Source organism: Lactuca saligna, chromosome 6 (assembly GCF_052625555.1).
Source record: "Lactuca saligna cultivar CGN05327 chromosome 6, ASM5262555v1, whole genome shotgun sequence".
NCBI lineage: Eukaryota > Viridiplantae > Streptophyta > Magnoliopsida > Asterales > Asteraceae > Lactuca > Lactuca saligna.
Genome location: NC_136422.1, coordinates 155,815,431 through 155,823,694, shown reverse-complemented (window position 1 = coordinate 155,823,694; position 8,264 = coordinate 155,815,431).

The window sequence follows — 8,264 nt, the reverse complement described above, 5'->3', positions numbered from 1 at the left end:
TCACATGATAAAAGGTGGCAACTTGCCATGCAATAGGAGATACGAGCTTTGGAGAAAAATGGCACCTGGACTGTCACTGATCTTCCAAATGGCAAACAAGCCATAGAATCAAAGTGGGTCTATAAGATCAAATACAAGCAAAATGGAGAAGTTGAACGATACAAAGCCAGATTAGTGGCAAAGGGGTTTACATAGATGGAGGGTGTGGACTATCATGATACTTTTGCACTGGTGGAAAAACTTGTCACTATGCGGACTTTATTGTCAGTTGCTGCAAAGATGAATTGGTTTGTACACCAACTGGATGTTAACAATGCCTTCTTGCATGGAGACTTGAACGAAGAGTTTACATGAAAGTTCCACATGGATTGTCTAAAGAAGGGGAAACTCGTGTTTGTCGGTTGCATAAGTCACTGTACGACGTGAAACAGGCCTCACGTAACTGGTATCACAAGTTCATGATGTTTCTTTTGAGCATGAACTTCCGCCAATCCAAAGCGGATCATTCCTTATTTTTACAAAATGAAGAAGGAGTTTACACTAGCATCTTAATTTATGTAGATGACATTATCATAGCAGGGATGATCTGGATCATATTAAAAAAAAATTCAACTTGATAAAGCTTTTAGTATCAAAGATCTTGGGCAACTAAGATACCTTCTATGGATAGAAGTGGCAAAAAATCCTAGCGGCTTGGTGTTAAGTCAAAGAAAATATATTTTAGATATTCTGAAGGACAGTCGGATGTTGGGTTGTAAACCGAGTGCGTTCCTATTGAACAACACTTAAAATTGGATCGACGGCAGGAAGAAGCTCGAGTTGATGATGGTGGGTATAGAAGACTTGTTGGTCGACTTCTTTACCTTCAGGCCACTCGTCCTGATTTTGCTTATTCTGTTAATGTCTTAAGTCAATTTGTTGGTGATCCTTGGACTAGTCATATGCAAGTTGTCATGAGATTACTACGTTATTTGAAAGGAACACCAGGATAGGGCATTCTTTTTCCACGCGATGGAGAACCGGTTTTAACTGCCTTTTCTGATTCTGACTTGTTGGGATGTCCATACACGAGGCGATCAAGGACAGGTTATCTACATATGCTTGGAGGTGCTCCGATTTCCTAGAAGTCCAAGAAACAATCAGTAGTGTCTCGTTCTTCTGCTGAAGCAGAATATCGAGCCATAGCCTCTACCCTGAGTGAGATTTTGTGGATTAGATGGCTTCTCAAGGACTTACAAGTTGTCATTGATTCCCCAACAATCTTATTTTGTGACAATCAAGCAACTCAACACATTGAGAACAATCTTTTTTATCATGAACGGACGAAGCATGTTGAGATGGACTGTTTCTTCGTTCGTGAAAGAGTTACTTCACGAGAAACCACCTTAATGAAGATCGATAGCAAAATGCAGGTTGCAGATCTGCTGACAAAAGGCCTTGTTATGAACCAATTTAATTTTCTTCTTGGTAAGCTGGGCATAAAGAATCTTTATGCTCCATCTTGAGGGGGAGTATAGGATAATAATAATATAGGATAATGATAGTCTTTGTATTTATCGTATCTATCTCTTCCTATTGTTTAGTTTAGTTTGTTTTATCTCAAGTATTTATTCCCTGTATATGATGTTTTTTCATAGTGAGAGAAATTTAATGAACAAGAAGATTGTTTCTGTTCCCATCAAATTTTAGATATTTAGCAAGATAAACAAAGAGATATAAAGATAGAGCTTAGAGAGGTCGATGAAGTTTGTGATGTGTTTTCTTATCTGGTGGTGATGTAGATGGTGTTCAGAGAAAGTGGGCAGGGAGGATGGAATGTGAGTCATTTTCTTATAATTAAAACATGGGAAAATGACATATATGCCCTATTATGTTTCTACGACTTACCCATTTAGCCACTTAACTTATTTTTCCTATTTTTAGATTCTTAATACATGATGTGATAATATTTCATTTTGATGTTTTGTAGGATCGAAGAAGAGAAAGGAAGCTTAAAGGAAGAGTGAGCCGAGTCTGATCGCGGAGATATGGATTTGGATCGCATGGTTCGATGATCGGATTTTTGAGCTGCTACTTAGGAGTCTTGATAGATTGTTTGGGAATATTTAGTAACATAGTTTTTATTTGTATTTGCGTTGTTAGGACAAGTTTTCCGCAATTTTATACATAAAGAAAATTTTTGTTTTATCTTATTTTATGGCTCCATGCAATGACATTTCTGAAAATTATTGTTCATATGTTTCTACTAATAGCAATATTGAAAATGAATTTGATTCTTAGTAATATCATTTGTGGTAGCGCTAGAAATTTACCAAATAAGGAAAGACTCTTATTACCCAAGTTTCAATTGAACAGAAACTTGGAATCATGCGACTTGCAATGTATGATGAATGAAAATTTTCATCTTTGGGAAATTAAGACTAATTCCTTGTTCATCTTTGGGAAATTATTATGTGAGTCAAGTGAAGGACTAAGGGATAGTACACATTGATGTGAAGTGGTCAAGTTCACCACAAAAAATGATAAGACTATTCTTCATAATTTACTAAAAGTATAGTAAATAAGGTTATACTTACAAGATTAAGTCTAATTTTGAATCATTGAAAAAGTTTCAATGTATAGCATAATGAATAAGAAGAATCAATTAGGCAGAAAGATAAAGTTTCTCCACTCTGAAAGGAAAGGAGAGTACTTATGTATTGTGTTTTATGATCATCTTAATGATTATGAAACCATATCACAATTGATCCTCTAGGGAAAACTTAATACATTTGTATGCCTAAGAAGAGGAATGTGGAATTGTTGAAATAGTTAAATCAAAAGGATGAGTCGTACTTCGTTCGAAAATCAAGTCTTAGAGTTATTCTCCAAGACTGTGTTTTGAGTGACTTGATCTTAAGAAGGTTTATGACACTCATAAAATATGGAGTAGAAATATTTCTTACTCTTGCACATTTGAAATTGGTAAGGTGTGATGTCTTGAATAAGACAAAGACCAACTAACATAAATTGTGTGAAGTGTTTGTCTTGCTAAGAACCCACACTAACTCTTGAATATTTGTTTGTTAAGGAGCGTTTCTTGACAAAAGAATCTTATATGTCAAGAAGTCAATGCGAGTCTTAATGATCTTGAATAGTTTCAAGAACTAATCAAGAATAAGCCTATTGTTTATCACTAGCACACGAGTTGAGGTTTGTAGCCTATCGTGTTGACACATACTAATATTGTGCTCATTCCAGTTAAGTTGACTATGCATGTGAGTTCTATGAGATCTTTTTTAATTGCATAAGGCAAAGCACCTTGATTAGTGAAACATCATTGATCAGTATAAGTGAGTTGCTCAACAACTAGGAAGACATGGTAGGCCCTTATGCTACATTTATGACAAGAAATTAAGATTGAAACAAGTTCAGTCCGTTAAAATGTGCCATACACCTTGTCTTATGATAATGGTTGGAAATGATAGATTCACATGGATAGGAACACATACAACATAAAAATCTAAGTGGATAAGGTCTCTCTTCATTTCATGAAAATGATTATGAGGAAACATTTTCACTAAGAAAATAGCAGTTGTGTTAACTGCGTTCTAAAACTCGATTATGATTACGACATCGCTCTTCATAGTTCGAATTGTGAGAAAAGGAAAATGGTTTAAACATTTGAGAATTATCACTATAAGTTCGGAAATAATTTAGACACACATATGAGATATCTAAGGAGAGGTGTATGAGTTTGAGAATCTTAGATAAATTCTTATCGAAGCATGTCAGAACTAGCAATTTAGATAGGAAATTCTACAGTTTTGTAAACATTAACAATGGCAACAATTGTAACCATAACTTGAAAATGTGTATGATGTTCCTGCAAAATCCAATTGTAAAGCCTAAAACTTTATACAAAACATTTCAAATAGTCAACTTAGGATTGGAAACCCTAAGAATCTCGGTTTAAGTCCATTATGGACTAGGATCTCCTTATTGGGCCTAATGGACCAATAAGCTTCCAAGTTGACTATTTTGGGCTTAGGACCCTTAAACAGGCTCTAATTGGACCCACTTTCATGAAACTTAGCATTTTGGGCCATTTTGGGTCCACAATAAATTGGTTTACCCTTAATGGGCCTTAACGGGCCATAACTAATTCAATTAACCCTAATAGGCCATAAATTCATTCTTTTATGTCAAATTGGGCCATGAATATACTTAAGGGCCCAGTGGGCCGAAAACCTTCCTTATGGGCTTCATAATTTTGAGCAAGGACCAAGACAAGGCCCAAGCTTCCCCATAATTGCCCATTCTCGGCCCAACAAAAAAAAACAAGATAAATTGTGCACTTGCCACCTCATAAGTGCATGAGGGGTATTCATGCACAAACCCACCATGTTCCTACGAGACTAATACTCAAAAAATATCTAGTAAACATCCTTTCTTCTCTCTTTTTATTACCCTCGACTGAGAGGCAAACCACACACACACACACACACAAAATCAAACCCTCTCTAATACACTCAAGAACATCCTCTTTCCTTCCATCCAAATTTTTGAGATTTCTAGGTGTTTCAAGAATAACTTCACCAAAGATCATCAATCTTGGCTAAGTCATCACACATCCAAGCTAAACAACTTCATTTTGATGTTAGAACACTCCTTCTAAACACTTGTTTCTGATCATACTCTTAGAAACCTTCTAAACTTGAAAACCACACAAGGAAAAGCTTGCTAAGGCCAAAAACAACATCACCTTCTCATATCCCTTCATCAAAACCGATCCATCACCCCAAGGTGAGTTCATACCCCTTGTTATCGGTTCTTACATGATTTTTGGGGGAGAATACAAGTAAAATGTGTAGATCTATGTTATATGCTTGATATGTGTGATTTCTTAGTTTATTTTGTAAAAATGTGTTATATCTTAACACATCTCGACATCTTAAACAACAATGAGTAAAAATCCATGAACCAAGACACCTTATACATCACATTACCAAGATAAAAGTGTTCACATCCTTAAGATGGGATCATATTTGTCAAGAAAACGAAAGATAAGGAAAATAGTGACATTTATGGTTTTATAAGGATCAAACAGGTCATACTTGTATAACAATGGGTTTTTATGAAAACCATACTTTTAAAGGGCCAAAAGTGTAAATTTTAGCCTAATAGGCTTAATATTTGGGCCCAAATTTGCGAAAAGTAAGAGTTTTGGGGTTAAAAATGTCATTTGATCAAAGTTTGAGCCATAAATGTAAATAAACCAAATTTAGGGGTGAAAATAACATTTATTTCTAAATTGGGGCTAAAAATGCAAAGTTTTTGGATTTTGGGCCAAAAATATTAAATTCACAGGAATTGGGCCAAAAGTGGAAATTTTTTACAAAAAAGGGCTGAAAATTTAAATTCTTACAAATCAAGGGTTGAAATGGTCAAATAAATATTTTGAGTCAAACGTGTCAATTATTAAACCATTGGACCAAAAATATATAAGTTTTTATAAGGATTTAAAAATGACATATTTTATAAACCAATAATATGGTTATAGATCAAACATTGAGTATCTTAATATCATAAGTAAATGCTTCATATAAAAACACTATACCTCATCAAATATACAAAAATAGAGCAATGGTACAAATATTGGGCCTGGTACTTGTAATACATGCTTATTGGGTCTTCGTGATCCATTTGCATGTTTATTGGGCCCAATATAATCAATTCATGTCTACTGGGCCTTAGTGATCCAATGACATACTCAATGGGTCTAAATTAATTTTTACATGTTAATAGGCCTTAGTGGCCCATTCAAATGTTAATTTTTCCTGGAGAGATTCATTGTATGCTTAATGGGCTTCATGTGTCCGTTTGCATGCCATCAAGCCTAGAAATAACTTACGTGTTTAATGGGCCATATGATGAGAATTTTTAATCGAGATTTAGAGAGCAATCATGATTATATGAATGAAAAGTAAGAACACAAAGAGTAAATATTAATCAGATCTTATATTGATGAAGAAACTGATTACAAACTTAAGCAGAGAAAAACTTCTCTCTACTTCTAACCTCAGTCCCTATTTATAGGAAACATGAGTGTACAAAAAATATACTAAGCCCTGAACTATAAGCTTCGCACAAATGAAGACTTATATTGATGAAGAAACTGATTACAAACTTAAGCAGAGAAAAACTTCTCTCTACTTCTAACCTCAGTCCCTATTTATAGGAAACATGAGTGTACAAAAAATATCCTAAGTCCTGAACTATAAGCTTCGCACAAATGAAGACTTAGAAAAATAACTAACATGCAAAAATTAAAACAGACATTTCGACTTTTACAAAAACTAGACTCTACATTCTCCCCTTTGTAAATAGTCGAAGATATTCAGTTTATTAAATTCTGAACAGTTGAGTGCATCGTTCTTCTAATTTCTGAATACCAAGTGATGATCTTTTTAAGCTCCTTCCTGTCTCCTTCATTATTCTTTGAGCAATTATTCATACGAACAATGAAATTCGTATATTGCGAAGTTGTGTATCTTTCAATCTCTGAGACTTGAAACAAAAATCTTTTAGGCTTCCCCTTGGTATCTTTTCCTGCAAAAACCATGCCAAAAGGTTTAAGGCATATTTCCCCATCTGCATATTTCTTTAATTCTGTTTGAGGTAGCGTAGATTCGCAAGGAACTGTGACTTGTCTTCCACGAACTGATGCAAGTTCTTCATCAGTTAACGCCAAGCAATCATAGTAGTTATCTATGAATATCTTGATATGTCCGAAACCAAATTTGAACACATTTGTGTCATATCCGTTGAATTTACTTTCTTCCATTTCTTTCAGGATCAGAGCCACTTGAATGAGATCATTTAGATTCATCAAGGGAAAGTCAGCAATGGTAAAATGAACATGTTTGTTATCTGCTCGAACAACAAAGTATCGAAAATTTTGAAGCATGTTCTCGAACAGTTCATCCTTCTTAATAATAAGCACTTTCTTAATCTTCATCAATGACCAAACCTCATCTTGATCCTTCGCAAGTACAACATGAAATCTGATTTTCATTAAAGTGTATTCATCAGCATTTTTGAATTTTTCACTGATCTTGTAATGTGCTGTCACAAACATCATCTCATTGATCGGAAAGTCAAGTTGGCATCTGTCTGAATTTGCAACATCATAACTTCTTCTGGGCTTTTTTTCAAACTCATACATATGACTTCCCAAGACTTTGGATTCAATTGTTTCGTATGAATACAACTTCGCAGGACTACCTTTGTTCAAATTTGGTGGATCACTTGCCCTTTGTCTTAAAATACTTTGAATTTGCCTTTGCTTTTCCATTTCTGCTTCAATCTCTGCTTTCCTTTCTTCTTTTGACTTTTCGTAAGCTACCTCTTTTCCTTTTCCAGTATTCACTAGTTGAGGTTTCGCACTTGAACTCCCTCCTTCTGTTGAACCAATGATAATTCCCTTGAGAATTGGCTTTGTGAATGGATTTGTTGTTACTATTGTTGAAGGAATTGGTTTCGTGAGTACTGGCAGAGTTGTTTTGAGCTAAGTGGAATGCATCTTTCCAATTGTTTTCGCATCATCATCTTTACTTCCTTTTCTTTCTCCCCCTTGCACCCCTATGAAAGCAGGTGGGGCATTCTTTGGCAATATAGAAGTAAAATTGGTGATCGGTGCCAAGGATTTCTGTATAGCTTGCTCCAAGGTGTTGACTTTAAGTGTTAAAAATTCTAGAGTTAGAATTGATTGTTGAGAAGATGTTGAAACACAACTTTTTAATCCAGTTACCAACTGAATTAATTTTGCGAATTGCTCCTTAACTTCTTTGTGTTTGGCCTCTATAAGTGGAGTAGAAGATTGATAATCAGTGGCATTTTTTGTAAGTGCTGCAACAACAATATCAACACGCTTCTGCACATCCACATTTTGAGAATTAAGCTGCTGAAGCTCTTTCGCAATCTACTTCTTTAACTCCTCAACTTTTAAGTTCACATCTTCTCGGACCTTCTTCACATCTTGTATAAAAAGAACATGATGTTCTTTTGTAACAGCTTTCAATTCTTGTACAACATTGTCAAAAGACTTCCCTTGAGCTTGAATGCGAAGCTCATTATTCTTATCAGAAGTATCAACATTCTCAGCTATTCTTTTCTCATCAGATTTGAGCAAAGTTTCAACCTCCAAACGTGATACAAAAGATTTTGTACCACAATCGGCTTGTGATTGAATGATAGCATTCAACTTTCGATTCAGGATTTTA